The sequence below is a fragment of the Epinephelus lanceolatus genome, chromosome 9 (assembly GCF_041903045.1).
Source record: "Epinephelus lanceolatus isolate andai-2023 chromosome 9, ASM4190304v1, whole genome shotgun sequence".
Taxonomy (NCBI): Eukaryota; Metazoa; Chordata; class Actinopteri; order Perciformes; family Serranidae; genus Epinephelus; species Epinephelus lanceolatus.
Window position 1 is genome coordinate 45,276,900 of NC_135742.1, and position 14,796 is coordinate 45,291,695.

The 14,796-nt window shown below is 41.1% G+C and overlaps 1 protein-coding gene and 1 pseudogene across 7 annotated transcripts in view; both read left to right on the plus strand.

The window, feature by feature from the left end:
• The window catches only part of cacna1ba (calcium channel, voltage-dependent, N type, alpha 1B subunit, a), a 775,969-nt gene that overhangs the window by 158,016 nt on the left and 603,157 nt on the right, over window positions 1-14,796 (plus strand). The window lies entirely within an intron of this gene.
• LOC144464334 (uncharacterized) lies at window positions 2,687-3,867 on the plus strand (annotated as a pseudogene).

The window sequence follows — 14,796 nt, forward strand, 5'->3', positions numbered from 1 at the left end:
TGACTCTTATTACAGAGGAATCTGAGCAAGAATGTATTCTTTTAGTTTAGTTTTACCCTCAGCAAAGGCTGTAAAAACAGACCATATATGCAGTCATTTGTTAATCATTTTATTGTTATATCCAACATAATAACATCAGATAGAAAATATGAAATAGTTGTGTCAACATTTGAAATATATACAAGAAAGCTGGATTCAGGGGAGCACTTAATTTAAAAACACAAGGAAATCAATATTTAAATTCAATATTTTACAGACTGTTGATGACCTGATGAGGCTCGTCTTCCCCAAAATCCCCATCCCAAAAGACCTGGCATCCCAGTATGAGAGACCCTCAAAGGAGGAAGTGGTTGCCTTACAGGTCTCTCACTTCAGCCAAGGGTTAGCTGGAGGCCAACGCAGTGACCAGCCGGATCAGGAAACTCTTGGCGTATCTGTAGTACGACACAGGACGAGATGGACACCTGAATTGAAAGAAATGGACACTATTAGCGTTAAAGATAAAGTACTGCTGTGTTTATATTTATGTATCTATTTATTGTGTATTATTTAGTTAGTTTTGTTTTTGTTTTTTACATTTGATAAAAATAAAGTTCTTTTGACAAAAGACTTGTCATTTCTTTTTTAGTAGTTTTTTTGATATAATGAAATCTTAGTGTTCAGAATTGAGTTTACACAGATGTATCTCATTACATGTCATAAAATATACAGGTTGCACTTGAAAATGAGACCTCCAGTCTCAACATGATTTTACCTGTCCTACATAAAGGCTTAATAAAAAAAATTATAAAAAGTACTCTTCTTCAGTTCTATGCCCCAAGGGTCTATAGACATACCTGTAAATGTTGTGGATATTCTGCAAGGGGTATGGCTTCAAATGGTCAGGCTCCAGGTTGGATGGTGTATCAGACATGTAGGATGAACTGGAACCTGGTTCATTGCCCCAAAACCTAATAGGTAAAAAAGACACAAGGTATACTGTTTTATAAGTGAGCAAATATAGACTCAGGAGACGACATCACTGCATAGAACAAATACTGATCCAGGAAGCAACGTGTTTTTTTTTTTTTTTTTGCCACAATATTTTTATTCATTTTTCAGCACTATAAGATACAGCCTCTTTTCATTCTTACAATGTTTGCAAACATAAAGGCCTGCTGCATTATCACAAAACAACAACAAAAAAACATACTTAAACACACACACACACAAAAAAAAAACAGTCATGCTCCTGTTCAAGCCAGTAAAAATCTCCAAATGACATGTCTCAAAATAGTACTCATAATGGAGTATATTCATTGTGACATATGTGAAATCCAGATGTCTAGAAAAAAAAAATTGCAAAACAATGATTTGAAAAGAAATTATAAACTTGAAAACTGCATCGTCCATGGAACCTACTCACTCACGTCATCTGTTAAATCTAAATCCTTTACATAATCTATGAAGGGTCCCCATATAAATTCAAACACATGCTGTTTGGCCTTTAATATTTAAGTTATTCTCTCTAATGGGAAACTTGATAACATGTGTCTTGTCCACTGAGTAATACTTGGTCTGTGAATCCCTTTCCATAATAATGCAATACATTTTTTTGCATTGAGCAAGCTAAGATCTATAAACGCTCGTTCATATTTACTGTAATTATGTTTCTTTGGATATAAGCCCATGAGAAAAAGTTTAGGATCCAGTAAAATCTGTTTTGAAATTACCTTCTCTATCACAACTCTTACCTCTTCCCAGAACATGTTAACCTTTGTACATTGCCAGATACAATGGAACAAAGTCCCTCTGTTTTCTGTACATTTTGTACATATATCCGGTATATTTGGGTCAAACCAGTTTAAGTCCACTGGTGCCAAATAAGTCCGCATTAACCATTTATATTGTATTAATTTCAGACATGTATTTATAGATTTGATATGAGCGCCAATGCAAGCTGCTTCCCAATCTTCCTTTGAAATTTCAAGTTGCAAGTTTTCCTTTCAGGCTTTTAATTTAGACTGAGTTTTCAGGTTTTCATTTAACCTTTATTTCAACAGGGAGGTCCATGGAGGTCCAGGTGAGTAAGATGACAACAGATTGTAAAGTTCTGATATGATACCTTTTCTCAGCTTGTCCTTTATCATGCTTTTTTCCAGAAGTGAATATAAAGGCCTGGTAAGCAGATTATTTTGATTTACTTTAACAAAATTTCTAAGCTGAAGATACTTAAAGAAATGTTTGTTATTAAGGTTAAAATTAGATCTCAGCTCTTCAAAAGACATCATAGTGTCTGAGTCTTGTATATAAAGATCTTGAATCATTTTAAGTCCCTTAGATTGCCATACTTTAAATGTTGCATCTGCTCTCCCTGGTACAAAAAACTGATTGCCCCATATTGGACAACTGTGATAATGTTCCCAGCTCTTGTGAATATTTTTTTAACTTTGTACCATATCTTGATCATGTGTCTTACAATTGGATTTAAATTGTAATTGTGCCTAAGGCACACCTGTGCAATAATCATGCTGTCTAATCAGCATCTTGATATGCCACACCTGTGAGGTGGGATGGATTATCTCGGCAAAGGAGAAGTGCTCACTAACACAGATTTTAGACAGATTTGTGAACAATATTTGTGAGAAATGGTCTTTTGTGTATATAGAAGTGTTGCGTTTATATTTTTGTTCAGTGTACTTCAACAATGCAAGGGACGACAGGTCAGTGGGGGGATGTCATCATCACCCCTACACTCCGAGATTGGGTACCAAGCCCCAGTAGAAACAAACAGCCTCAATGTAAGACCAGCTGACCTGAGAAGGAAGGTAGTGAGCAAACTGGAAACCTGGAGCCTCTGACAAATACCAAAGCTGAGTTGCCAAGTACCTTGAGATGATCTGCCAGAAGATGTGAATGCTGCCCTAAATACCATTCCTACAAGGACCATCACTGAGACCAACAAGCTAATTCACAGAACAGGAACAGTAATCCTGGAGATGCTTGGATACAAGATGGACATAGTACATAAGAACCAGTACCCTCCATGGATGAGATGGCTGGAGGCCAAGGGAAAGGCAACACTGAAGCAAGTTAGCCAACCAGCAGAGCTAAACAAAGGGGAAATGATGAATAAAGGGGTACCAAGGTAACACAACAAGCTCTCCATTCCTGAGAGACTCGAAACTGCCAAACAAAGACTAACAGCTCTGGCCACCTGGCTGAAGAGATACACCAAAGAAGTAGAAGCCAGGAGAATAAACAGGATGTTCTCCACTGAACCAGCCAAGGTGTTCTCTCAGTGGCAGGGAAATAACAGAAGGTCAGACCCAACAAGAGTTGAGATGGAAACATACTGGAAGGGCATATGGGAAAGAGAAGCATCACACAACACCGATGCCCAATGGCTAGTGGACCTAAGAGCTGGCCACAGCAACCTCCCTGAACAAGAACTAGTCCCCAACTCAATGGCAGACATCCAGGAAGGATAACAGGAGTGTCAAAGATGAAGAGCTGGACAGCACCAGGCCCTGAAATGATCCATACATACTGGCTGAAGAAGCTAACTGCACTCCATGAACACCTAGCAGCACAGATGGCCCAGCTGCTAAGAGATGGGCACAGCTGGTAAGGGATGGGACCCACCCACCCAGAATGGTTGACACGGGGCAGGACAGTCCTGATCATGAAAGACCCCCAGGAGGGAACCATCCCATCCAACTACAGACAGATAACCTGTCTATGCACAACATGGAGCTCCTGTTGGGCATCATATCGGCTAAGATAACGAGGCATAAGGGCCAATACATGAGTGAGGCATAGAAAGGAATTGGCAGTAACGCCAGAGGAGCCAAGCACCAGCTACTGGTTGACAGAGCAATCGCTTGAGACTGCAAGAGCAGGAAGACCCACCTGTGCACATCCTGGATTGACTACAAGAAAGCCTACAACTCAGTGCCACACACATAGATACTGGAATGTCTGGAACTATACAAGATCAACAGGACATTAACGGCCTTCTTAAAGCACTCCATGGGAATGTGGAAGATGACCCTAGAGGCCTAGAGGATGCACTGTCACCACTGCTGTTCTGCATAGGCCTGAATCCCCCCAGTCAGATCATCAAGAAGACTGACTATGGATACCAATTCTGAAATGGAGTAACAATTAGCCACCTCCTCTACATGGATGACATCAAGCTGTATGCCAAGAATGATCAGAACTGAAGGAGTTGACCTACCAGAGGGCAACATAGGAGACATCCAGGACAGCTACAAGTACCTTGGGATCCCCCAGGCTAATGCAAATCATGAGGAGGCTGCAAGTCGACCACACCGAAGTACCTCCAGAGTGTAAGGCAAGTTCTGAGAAGTCAGCTAAATGGTCAGAACAAAGTCCAAGCCATCAACATGTATGCACTGCCAGTCATTAGATACCCAGCTGGGATCATAAGCTGGCCAAAGGAGGAGATAGAAGCCACAGATATCAAGACAAGAAAGCTCCTCACCATGCATGGAGGGCTCCACCCCAAGTCCAGCACCCTGAGGCTATACACTAAGCAGAAAGAGGGGGGGGCGAGGACAAGGGAGCATCAGAGCCACTATCCAGGATGAAACATCCAAAATCCAGGAGTACATCAAGGAGATGGCCCCAAAGGATGAGCTGCTAAGTGATTGCCTCAGACAACAGAAACCTGATGAGAGCAAAGAGGTGGAGGAGCAAAGAACATGGAGGGACAAGCCCCTACATGGTGCATACCATTGTCAGATAGATGAAGTGGCTGATATCAAGAAGACCTACCAGTGGCTGGAGAATGCTGGACTGACAGACTAAACACAAGGGCCATAGAGGCCAGGGTCTACCACAGCAGATCAGACCCAAGGTGCAGGCTGTGCAAAGATGCCCCTTAGATGGTCCAGCACATAGTGGCAGGGTGTAAGATGCAAGCAGGATCAGCCTACATGGAAAGGCACAACCAAGTGGCTGGGATAGTGCAGAATCACACAGGAACATTTGTACCCAGTATGGACTCGAAGTACCCAAATCCCGATGAGACACACCACTGAGGGTGGTTGAGAATAACAGAGCTAAGATCCTGTGGGACTTCAGCTTCCAGACTGACAAACAGCTGCTGGCTAACCAACCGGACATAGTGGTGGTTGACAAACACCAGAAGAGGGCAGTGATGGTAGATGTGGCAATACCAGCCAACAGCGACATCAGAGAGAAGGAACACGAAAAGGTGGAGAGGTATCAAGGCTTGAAAGAACAGCTGGAACAGATGTGGAGGTCAAAGTTGATGTGGTCCCCATTGTAGTAGGAGCGCTTGGGGCAGTGACCCCAAAACATAATACCACCTAAGAGGGTGATTTTATATATATCTATATATCTGTCTATATAGGCTACTATAGTTCCACGTATCAAACTTCTTCTAAAATGACTAAAAAGGACTCTCGTTTTTCAAATTAATGTTTAAACATATTTATTTTAAATGCACGTGTAGAAATACCAGCTTCAGGGTTTCTGTAACGTTTATTTGTTCACTTTTACCGTAGGCTACTGACCCCCTATAGACTTCAATTGTATTCACTAAGCTAAGCCGCAATGCTAACCGCTGAGACCCAGCCACTGGACGTACAGACACAAAAAAGATATCGATCATGTTGTCTCAATATGAAAATGATAGAGAAAGGGCATAACTCCCAAATCGTTGGAGTATTCCTTTAACAAGCACCATACCTGCAATCAGAGCTGACCTTCTTCCAGATGCTATATATAAGTGTGTAGGCCTATTGTTTTATTGTATTTATCACAGACTGAATATTTATGGAAGAAAGGCAGGACATCTGCCGGCTGTGATTGGTTTGTAATGTGACTCCTGTCTGACTGCTGAGCATGGCCTCCTTCTGTGTCTGTCCTTTCAAATTAAATTCCCACATGGTCTAGTCATATAGGTTTTGATTTATTTTCACGATCATTCCTGCGGATAGCACTCTTGTGTTCACTGATGCGTTGTGTTATTTTTTTGGTGGCCACATGTAAAGACATGAGCGGAAGAGCAGGTGATGATCTTTAATAGGCAAATGTTTGGCTGTGTTTGCAATCCACCATGTATGTATTTATTTATTTATTTTTATTTATTGCACAGAAATATGTTGCTAGTTCCTAAATTGGACAGGCAGAGGGTGCTTGCTGTAGCTCTGGTTGAGGGTGAGAGGCTGTCAGCAAATAGTTTGTTTGGCACAGGGACACTGAGATCTGTGTGGGTACATGAGACTCTTAAGAGGGTGGATCAGGGGGAGTACCACCAGTTGGTCCAGGAGCTTCGCCTCAATGATGGTCGTCTCAAGTACTGCACTTCAAGTCGAATAGCTCTGGGTATCCAGTAACCGCTACCACCAGTTTCTCCTCCATTGTTTACCAACTGCAAGCTTGTTGTCATAACCACAGCAGAAGGTCTGCTGCTCAAATCATCTGATTGGACAATGGGAAAAGAGCAGAGATGATGTGGGTACTTTTCTGCTCTTAGTTTAAGTTTTGTCAATTTGAGGAGTTCAGAGCGCTCTGGCAAAAACGAGTGCAGAATTGTGAGGCGCGTCGCAATGCAAAAACAGCAAGCAAAAAGCTTCATTCTCATTAAAAAACAATTACAAAGGCAGCCTCTAGCAGCTCTGTGTGATCCGGGCATAATACACGATATCAGTTGTCCTAACACAAAATCCAAACTACATTTCAGTAGAGAGTTGACTATGGGATTAAAGTTTGTGCCAGTTTCTCAGTGTAACTGTGTTAAGATGGCCAGTTGTGGGGGAATGTTTATCCAATATGTACTTTCAGTTCACACTGGGATGTGAATTGGTCTTTGCATCTCTGACTCTTGGAGATCAAAGGTGGTTTGGGTCAGTGGTCTGGTTGAGTGACCATGTAGGAGAAACGGGATCTCCTTATTTTCATCATTGCTGTTTGCAGGACATTGTAAATCTCCCTGATGTCTTGCTGGCCATCATTCCTGGGGGGCTGATGGTTGTAATGTCTGCATTCAGCACATGTGGAGACTTTCCCCTACAACATGACATGACCAGTATTTTAGAAGTAGCCTAACATAGTCATAACTCTGTGAAATATTAACTCACAATTCCACAGATTCCCCTAAAAATTAAAACAGATATGCAGCATGTCCAGATAAAAAAAGTGAACCTTAAATAACAGTATGAAGTACTAAAAAAACTGCGAAAACTACTAAAAATCAGAATTCAAATTGTTTAAATCTCCCCTTGGCTGTTTAAGCACTTATAGCTCTCCTCCTTTCTACGACTTTCTCGCTAATCTCTTAGCTGTTGTTTGCACATTACTAGCCTTGGTAGCTACATTAGCTTTACAGTTAGCGATGGCTTCTCCCTCTGCTCTCTCTTGGTCGGTGTGCCAAATGTTCAGTTATGCCTCTGCCTCCTTTAGCGATAGTGGTAATTGTAATAAGTGTGGCTTATTTGCTGCGTTGGAGGCGAGGCTTAGTGAATTAGAAGTGCGGCTCCGCACCATGGAAAACCATTCAGTAGCTGCGGTAGTTAGCCAGCCCCCTGTAGCCCGTGCGGAGCCACATAGCATAGCCTTAGCCTCTGCTAGCTGTCCTCCGGTAACTCCCGTTCAGCCGGGAGGTTGGGTTACAGTTCGCCAGAAGCACAGCTCCAAGCCGAAGCCCACGGCTCACCACCAGCCTGTTCACGTTTCCAACCGCTTTTCCCCACTCAGCGACACACCCGCTGAGGATAAAACTCTGGTTATTGGCTGCTCTATTCTGAGGAACGTGAAGTTAGCAACACCAGCAGCCATAGTCCAATGTATCCCTGGGGCCAGAGCGGGCAACATTGAATCTAATTTAAAACTGCTGGCTAAAGCTAAACGTAGATTCAGTCAGATTGTTATTCACAACGGCGGCAATGACACCCGGTTACGCCAATTGGAGGTCACTAAAATTAATATTGCCTCGGTGTGTGAATATGCAAAAACGTTGTCGGACTCCGTAGTTTTCTCTGGACCCCTCCCAAATCTGACCAGTGATGACATGTTTAGCCGCATGTCATCATTTAATCGCTGGCTGTCCAGGTGGTGTCCAGCAAACGATGTGGGTTTCGTTAATAATTGGCAAACTTTCTGGGGAAAACCTGGTCTTATTAGGAGAGACGGCATTCATCCCACTTTGGATGGAGCTGCTCTCATTTCTAGGAACCTGGCAAACTTTATTAGTAATTTAAATCACTGACAACCCAGAGTTGAGACCAGGACTCGGAGACGCAGTCCTATACGCCTCTCTGAGCTTCTAGTTCAGTTTCCCAGCCATAGTTTTCATAGTTTTATACAAACGGTGTCTGTCTCCTGACCACCTAAATTATTTAAATCTAAAATTAAACAAAGAGGAGTTGTGCATAACAACCTCATAAAAATTAAAACCTCTTCTGTGACAGAAAGACGAAACAGGAGAATTAAATGCGGACTGTTAAATATCAGGTCTCTATCGTCTAAAGCAGTGTTAGTAAATGAATTAATATCAGATAATCATATTGATTTACTCAGTCTCACTGAAACCTGGCTGTGTCCAGATGAATATGTTAGTCTAAATGAATCCACTCCTCCCAGTCATAATAATACCCACATTCCTCGAGGCAGCGGCCGAGGAGGGGGAGTTGCAGCCATTTTTAACTCTAGTCTGTTAATCAGCCCTAAACCTAAACTAGATTATAATTCATTTGAAAGCCTCGTTCTTAGTCTTTTACATCCGACCTGGAAAACCTCATAGCCACTTTTATTTGTTATAGTGTACCGTGCTCCTGGCCCGTATTCTGAATTTGTATCTGAATTCTCAGAGTTTTTATCCAGTTTAGTTCTTAAATCAGATAAAGTTATTGTTGTAGGCGATTTTAACATCTCTCTCTCTCTATCTCATTATTAGACTCCATTGGCTTCAGTCAGGGTGTACATGAACCCACTCATTGTTTTAACCATACCCTCGATCTAGTTCTGATGTATGGAATTGAAATTGATAACCTAAAAGTCTTTCCACAGAATCCCTCGCTATCGGATCATTATCTGATTACTTTTGATTTCTTTTTACTCGATTACACGCCACTCAGCAACAGTTACTATACTACTTGTTTATCAGATAGTGCTGTCGCAAAATTTAAGGAAATGATTCCTCCGTCGTTAAATTCAATACCAAGTCCCTCAGTAACAGAGGTTTCCTGTACCGACTTTGATCATTTTGTCGATAGCGCCGTAGGCTCACTGCGAACAACACTTGACTCTGTAGCTCCTCTTAAAAAGAAGTTAAAAAAGCAAAGAAAGTTCGCTCCTTGGTATAACTCTCAAACCCGTAAGTTAAAACAAATATCGCGAAAATCTGAAAGGAATTGGCGATTAACCAAACTGGAAGAATCTCGTTTAATCTGGACAGACAGTCTCAAAACTTATAAGAGGGGCCTCCACAATGCCAGAGCAAACTATTACTCAGCATTAATAGAAGACAATAAGAACAACCCCAGGTTTCTTTTCAGCACTGTAGCCAGGCTGACTCAGAGTCAAAGCTCTATTGAGCCTTGTATTCCTTTAGCCCTTAGCAGTAATGATTTTATGAGCTTTTTTAACAACAAAATTCTAACTATTAGAGGCAAAATTCATGACCTCCTGTCCTCAGATAGTACCTATTTAACCTCAAACACAGCTGTAAAACCTAATATATATTTAGATTGCTTCTCCCCAATTTCTCTTCAAGAATTGACCGCAGTGATTTCTTCATCTAAATCATCAACGTGTCTCTTAGACCCCATCCCAACTAGGCTACTTAAGGAGGTCTTTCCTTTAGTTAATACTCATATATTAGATATGATCAATATATCCTTATTAACAGGCTATGTACCACAGTCTTTTAAGGTAGCTGTAATTAAACCTCTACTAAAAAAGCCCACCCTGGATCCAGAGGTGTTAGCCAACTATAGACCAATATCTAATCTTCCCTTTATGTCAAAGATCCTTGAGAAAGTAGTCGCAGACCAGCTGTGTGATTTTCTCCATGATAATAATTTATTTGAGGAATTTCAGTCAGGATTTAGAGTGCATCATAGCACTGAGACAGCACTAGTTAAAATTACAAATGACCCTCTGATTGCTTCAGACAAAGGACTCGTCTCTGTACTTGTTTTATTAGATCTCAGTGCGGCGTTTGACACAATTGACCATCAAATTCTACTGCAGAGACTGGATCACTTAATTGGCCTAAAAGGTTCTGCACTGAGCTGGTTTAAATCTTATTTATCTGATCGTTTTCAGTTTGTTGACGTTCATAATGAATCATCCTTACGTACCAAAGTTTGTTTTGGAGTTCCGCAAGGTTCTGTGCTCGGACCAATCCTATTTACTCTATATATGCTTCCTTTAGGTAACATCATTAGAAATCACTCTATAAATTTCCATTGTTATGCAGATGATACTCAGTTGTATTTATCGATGAAGCCAGAAGAAAGTAATCAATTAACTAAACTCCACAACTGCCTTAAAGACATAAAAACTTGGATGAGCAGCAATTTCCTGATGTTAAATTCAGACAAAACTGAAGTTATTGTTCTTGGCCCCAAACAACTCAGAGACTCTTTATCTGATGACATAGTTTCTCTAGATGGCATTGCTCTGGCCTCTAGCACTACCGTAAGAAACCTCGGAGTAATATTTGATCAAGATTTGTCTTTTAATTCTCATTTAAAACAAACCTCACGGACTGCATTTTTTTATCTGCGTAATATTGTGAAAATTAGGCCTATCCTGACCCGAAAAGATGCAGAAAAATTGGTCCACGCTTTTGTTACCTCAAGGCTGGATTACTGTAACTTTCTATTATCAGGTAGCTCTAGTAAGTCCTTAAAAACTCTCCAGCTAATTCAGAATGCAGCAGCACGTGTACTAACAGGAACTAAGAAACGAGATCATATTTCTCCTGTTTTAGCTTTGCTGCACTGGCTCCCTGTAAAATCCAGAATTGAATTTAAAATCCTACTGTTAACTTATAAAGCTCTAAATGGTCAAGCTCCGTCATATCTTAGAGAGCTCATAGTGCCATATTATCCCACCAGAACACTGCGCTCTGAGAACGCAGGGTTACTCGTGGTCCCTAAAGTCTCCAAAAGTAGATTAGGAGCTAGAGCCTTCAGCAATCAGGCTCCTCTCCTGTGGAATCATCTTCCTGTTACGGTCCGGGAGGCAGACACTGTCTCCGCATTCAAGACTAGACTTAAGACTTTCCTTTTTGATAAAGTTTATAGTTAGGGCTGGCTTGCTGTTTTTGCTTAATGCTTATCTACAGTAAAAAGAACAGGTATGCGATTCGGAATTCCCCCTAAATTTGGAAGTTAGCTTTTACTGTCCCTGGTGATATTGTTTACAAACAGTAACTGACAATTTGTGCATAGAATACCTTTAAAGAGGTAATGTCCGACTTCCATCAACGTATTGACTGACTGAAAAAATTCTCCCCCTGTACAGTTGTCATGATTGTTGAAATTAGATATAGAGACCAAAAGAGGTGTTTGCACCAGGCTGTAAACATGTTTATTTGTGCTGTAAAGTTGGGCTTTTCAACATCGGGGTCTGTGGGGATTGACTGGCTTCTGGAGCCAGGCTCAAGTGGTGGTTCAAAGAACTGCAGTTTTTGACACTTACGTGTTGGCTTCAGTCCTGGAGGTTGCTCCTTGGAACACACTTACCTGGCCATTAAAGCCAATTTTGATTCTAAACAAACTGCGGCGCATGCCCCCAGTGATGCAAAATGGTGAAGCCAATCAGAGGCTGGCTTAGAGTCTGCACAATATGACGTACTCTGGAGCATGTTCCAGGACACCACCATCAGCGTCACCAATGACATTAATGAATTCACTGAGTCTATGGTGGATTTAATCTGTAAACAATAGAAGCAACTGTACCCAAAACCACAGTTAAATTATTTCACAGTCAGAAATCATGGATTATCAGAACCATCCGGGATGCCATAAACAAACGCGCTGCATCTTACAAATTATGACTGCAATCTGGAAACATGGACAATTATGAAGCACCAGCCTACAATGTGAGAAGAGTAAAAGACAGAAAAATGGACCACACGAAGAAAGTGGGACTACAATTCCAGGAAGGCAATCTCAGAAAGGCAAGGTCTAAGAACTATAACAGATTACTCCTCCAGGTGGTGAGAGTGGGTGGACACTCCCCTGCTGTACTCCCTGTACACACATGACTGTGCAGCCACTTCAGGCTCCAACAAAATCATTAACATGCTGAAAACACAGCTGTGGTGGGCCTGATCACAGATAACAATGAAAAGACCGACCTGAGAGAAGTGGAAAACCTGACTTGCTGATGTAAGGACAACAACATACTCCTGAATGTCAGCAAAATTAAGGACTTGATAGTGGACTTTGGGAAGAAGCTACACCCCCCCCCCCTTAATATCACCAGGTCCTCAATAAAGTGGGTTGATAGCTTCTAGTACCTTTGTGTCCACCAAGGCATGCAGGCAGATGGTGTGGAGCAGGAAGAATGGTGGATTTTGGGCATAACTCTCTTGAGTCTGCAGAAACCCCTGGGAGAAACAGACAGAGAGAGTTATTGCTGCGTAGCGGCTCAGCCAGGAAGAGTCCTGTCAAATTTATAAAGAACTTCTGCTGTGAATGATTAACATTTACATTTAGAACTTCTGTTATTCCTATGCCTACCCCTCCCCACTGCTGTGCATACCAGCACACTGGGATCATTGCTGTATTACATGTTGTGCTTTGTGACTGATGCACACACAGCATGGAGTTTGTTATACCAGTGAGGCTCTGGCAGGACAGTATTAGGACTACACTTATAGTACATGTAGAGTGGTGAGTGAAAAAATGTGTTGTGGTTTCTTGTAATATGATTATACAACTTTGTCCCACACTGGATTACATGACTGTATGTCAGAGCAGACTGTTAGTTTCAGTGCTCACATTCAGTGGAAACAAGGTTGATCATCAGTACAATTCAACGTATATAACAGCAGTCTGTTCACATAAAAAAACTATGCCATATGTTTGCTTAAACCTTCTGTAAATGTTCATAAGGTTACTCACTATGGTAGAAACTTATTTTGATCAATCAGAATTTACAGATAAACATTTACTATCGAAGCCTTTCCTCTGAGCTTTAAAATTGATTGAGTAGTCTAACTGGTAGTGGTAAAAGTAGGAATAGTATTAGCAGCAGCTATAACTCAAGTTGGGGTAATATTTGCATCTATGGGTGGTTGAAGCTTACAACAGTGGTTAGAAAACTTTCCTTATTTTTTGTGTGTCCCTATGCATCATTCTGTGTCCTCTGTGTCCTACATAAATCATTAATATTACAAGGGCAAATTAAACTTTTGGTAGCCTACTAGAATAATAAAATCAATTGCTTTTTTCAGCACATGAGAAACAGTTTGATGCAAAATATATGCATTAAATGCAATAAATATATGAAGGTAGATGAAAAGACTGAAGACTTTCTTTTTTTGATTATTTTATTTTTATTTTTTATTTTTGGCTTTTTGCCTCTTAGTGATAGGACAGAGAGTAAAAAGGTGGGAAAAGAGGGGATGACATGCAGCAAAGGGTTGCAGGTTGGAATCGAACCATTGTCAGCAAGGACAATGCCTCAATACATGGGGTGCCTGTTCTGCCAGGTGAACCCCAAAAACCTAATCTTTTAGATATAACAGATGGTAACAAAGTTTTCCTTTGGTGACATAATTAGCATTAAAAAAGGTAATGATTCACAATATATTGCAAAATATGTTATCATAATACTCAGCGTGTTTTAACCAGTTTAAAGGAGCTATATGTAAGAAATCTAAAGCAAATAGTCGTAAAATCATCCTAATATGTCACAGAGACTAAGGAATAATGTTCATATAACATACTGATCTCACCGACAACAATAGTACAGCCAGAATATTCGCATTTAAAAAAAAAATTTACGGTCCACAAATCATGTTTATGTTTTGAATTTGTGATTTGGCCTGTTGCGCCACCCACCGCCGTCTACCAGTCACGCAGTCAGTAGAGTCTCAGCATCAGTTACAGTTACGACTGAGCTACAGCAGCATGGCAAGCAGCATTAGCAGTGTCCCAGTACATAGCATTAGCAGTCTCCTCAGCTGTATCCCGGCAGCAGTGTTAGCAGCAGAGAAGCCGGACTTGCTCAAACAGTCCACTGGAAAACCGAAGATCAAGGATGCAGCGACGCGGCGCTGCCACGGCAGCCACCCGTGGGCAAACAAATCAGTCTCTAGCGTGCCACTGTCCAGCAACCTCGAATCTGTAGGGGAGGGGGGCGGACATGACTCGCGGCAGTATTTTGAATTTGAGTGCAGTAACCGTTTTGGCCACATTCTTACATACAGCGCCTTTAAAACGCAATGATGTTGTATCATGATGTTATGTTACTAATGGTAATCATGAGTGCTCTCAGTGAGTTATGTTCCTAATGGTAATAATCGTATGAGTGATCTCAGTGAGTTGGAGGCTCCTCTGTGCTGACATGATTGACATTCAAATATGACTTAAATCCATTTTCAAATTTCTGAAATGCATTTATTTTGTGATGGTGACTGTCTTTTTCCATTATGCTTCCACTAATTAATAATTTACACTTAATTTACACTAATTTACACTAATTAATTTACACTTTTATGTTTGCCAAATGAAAATCATCTCTACTCTTTCACCATCTCATTTTCCTGGCCTGGAAAAGTCATGGAGTAAAAATCATTGAAGG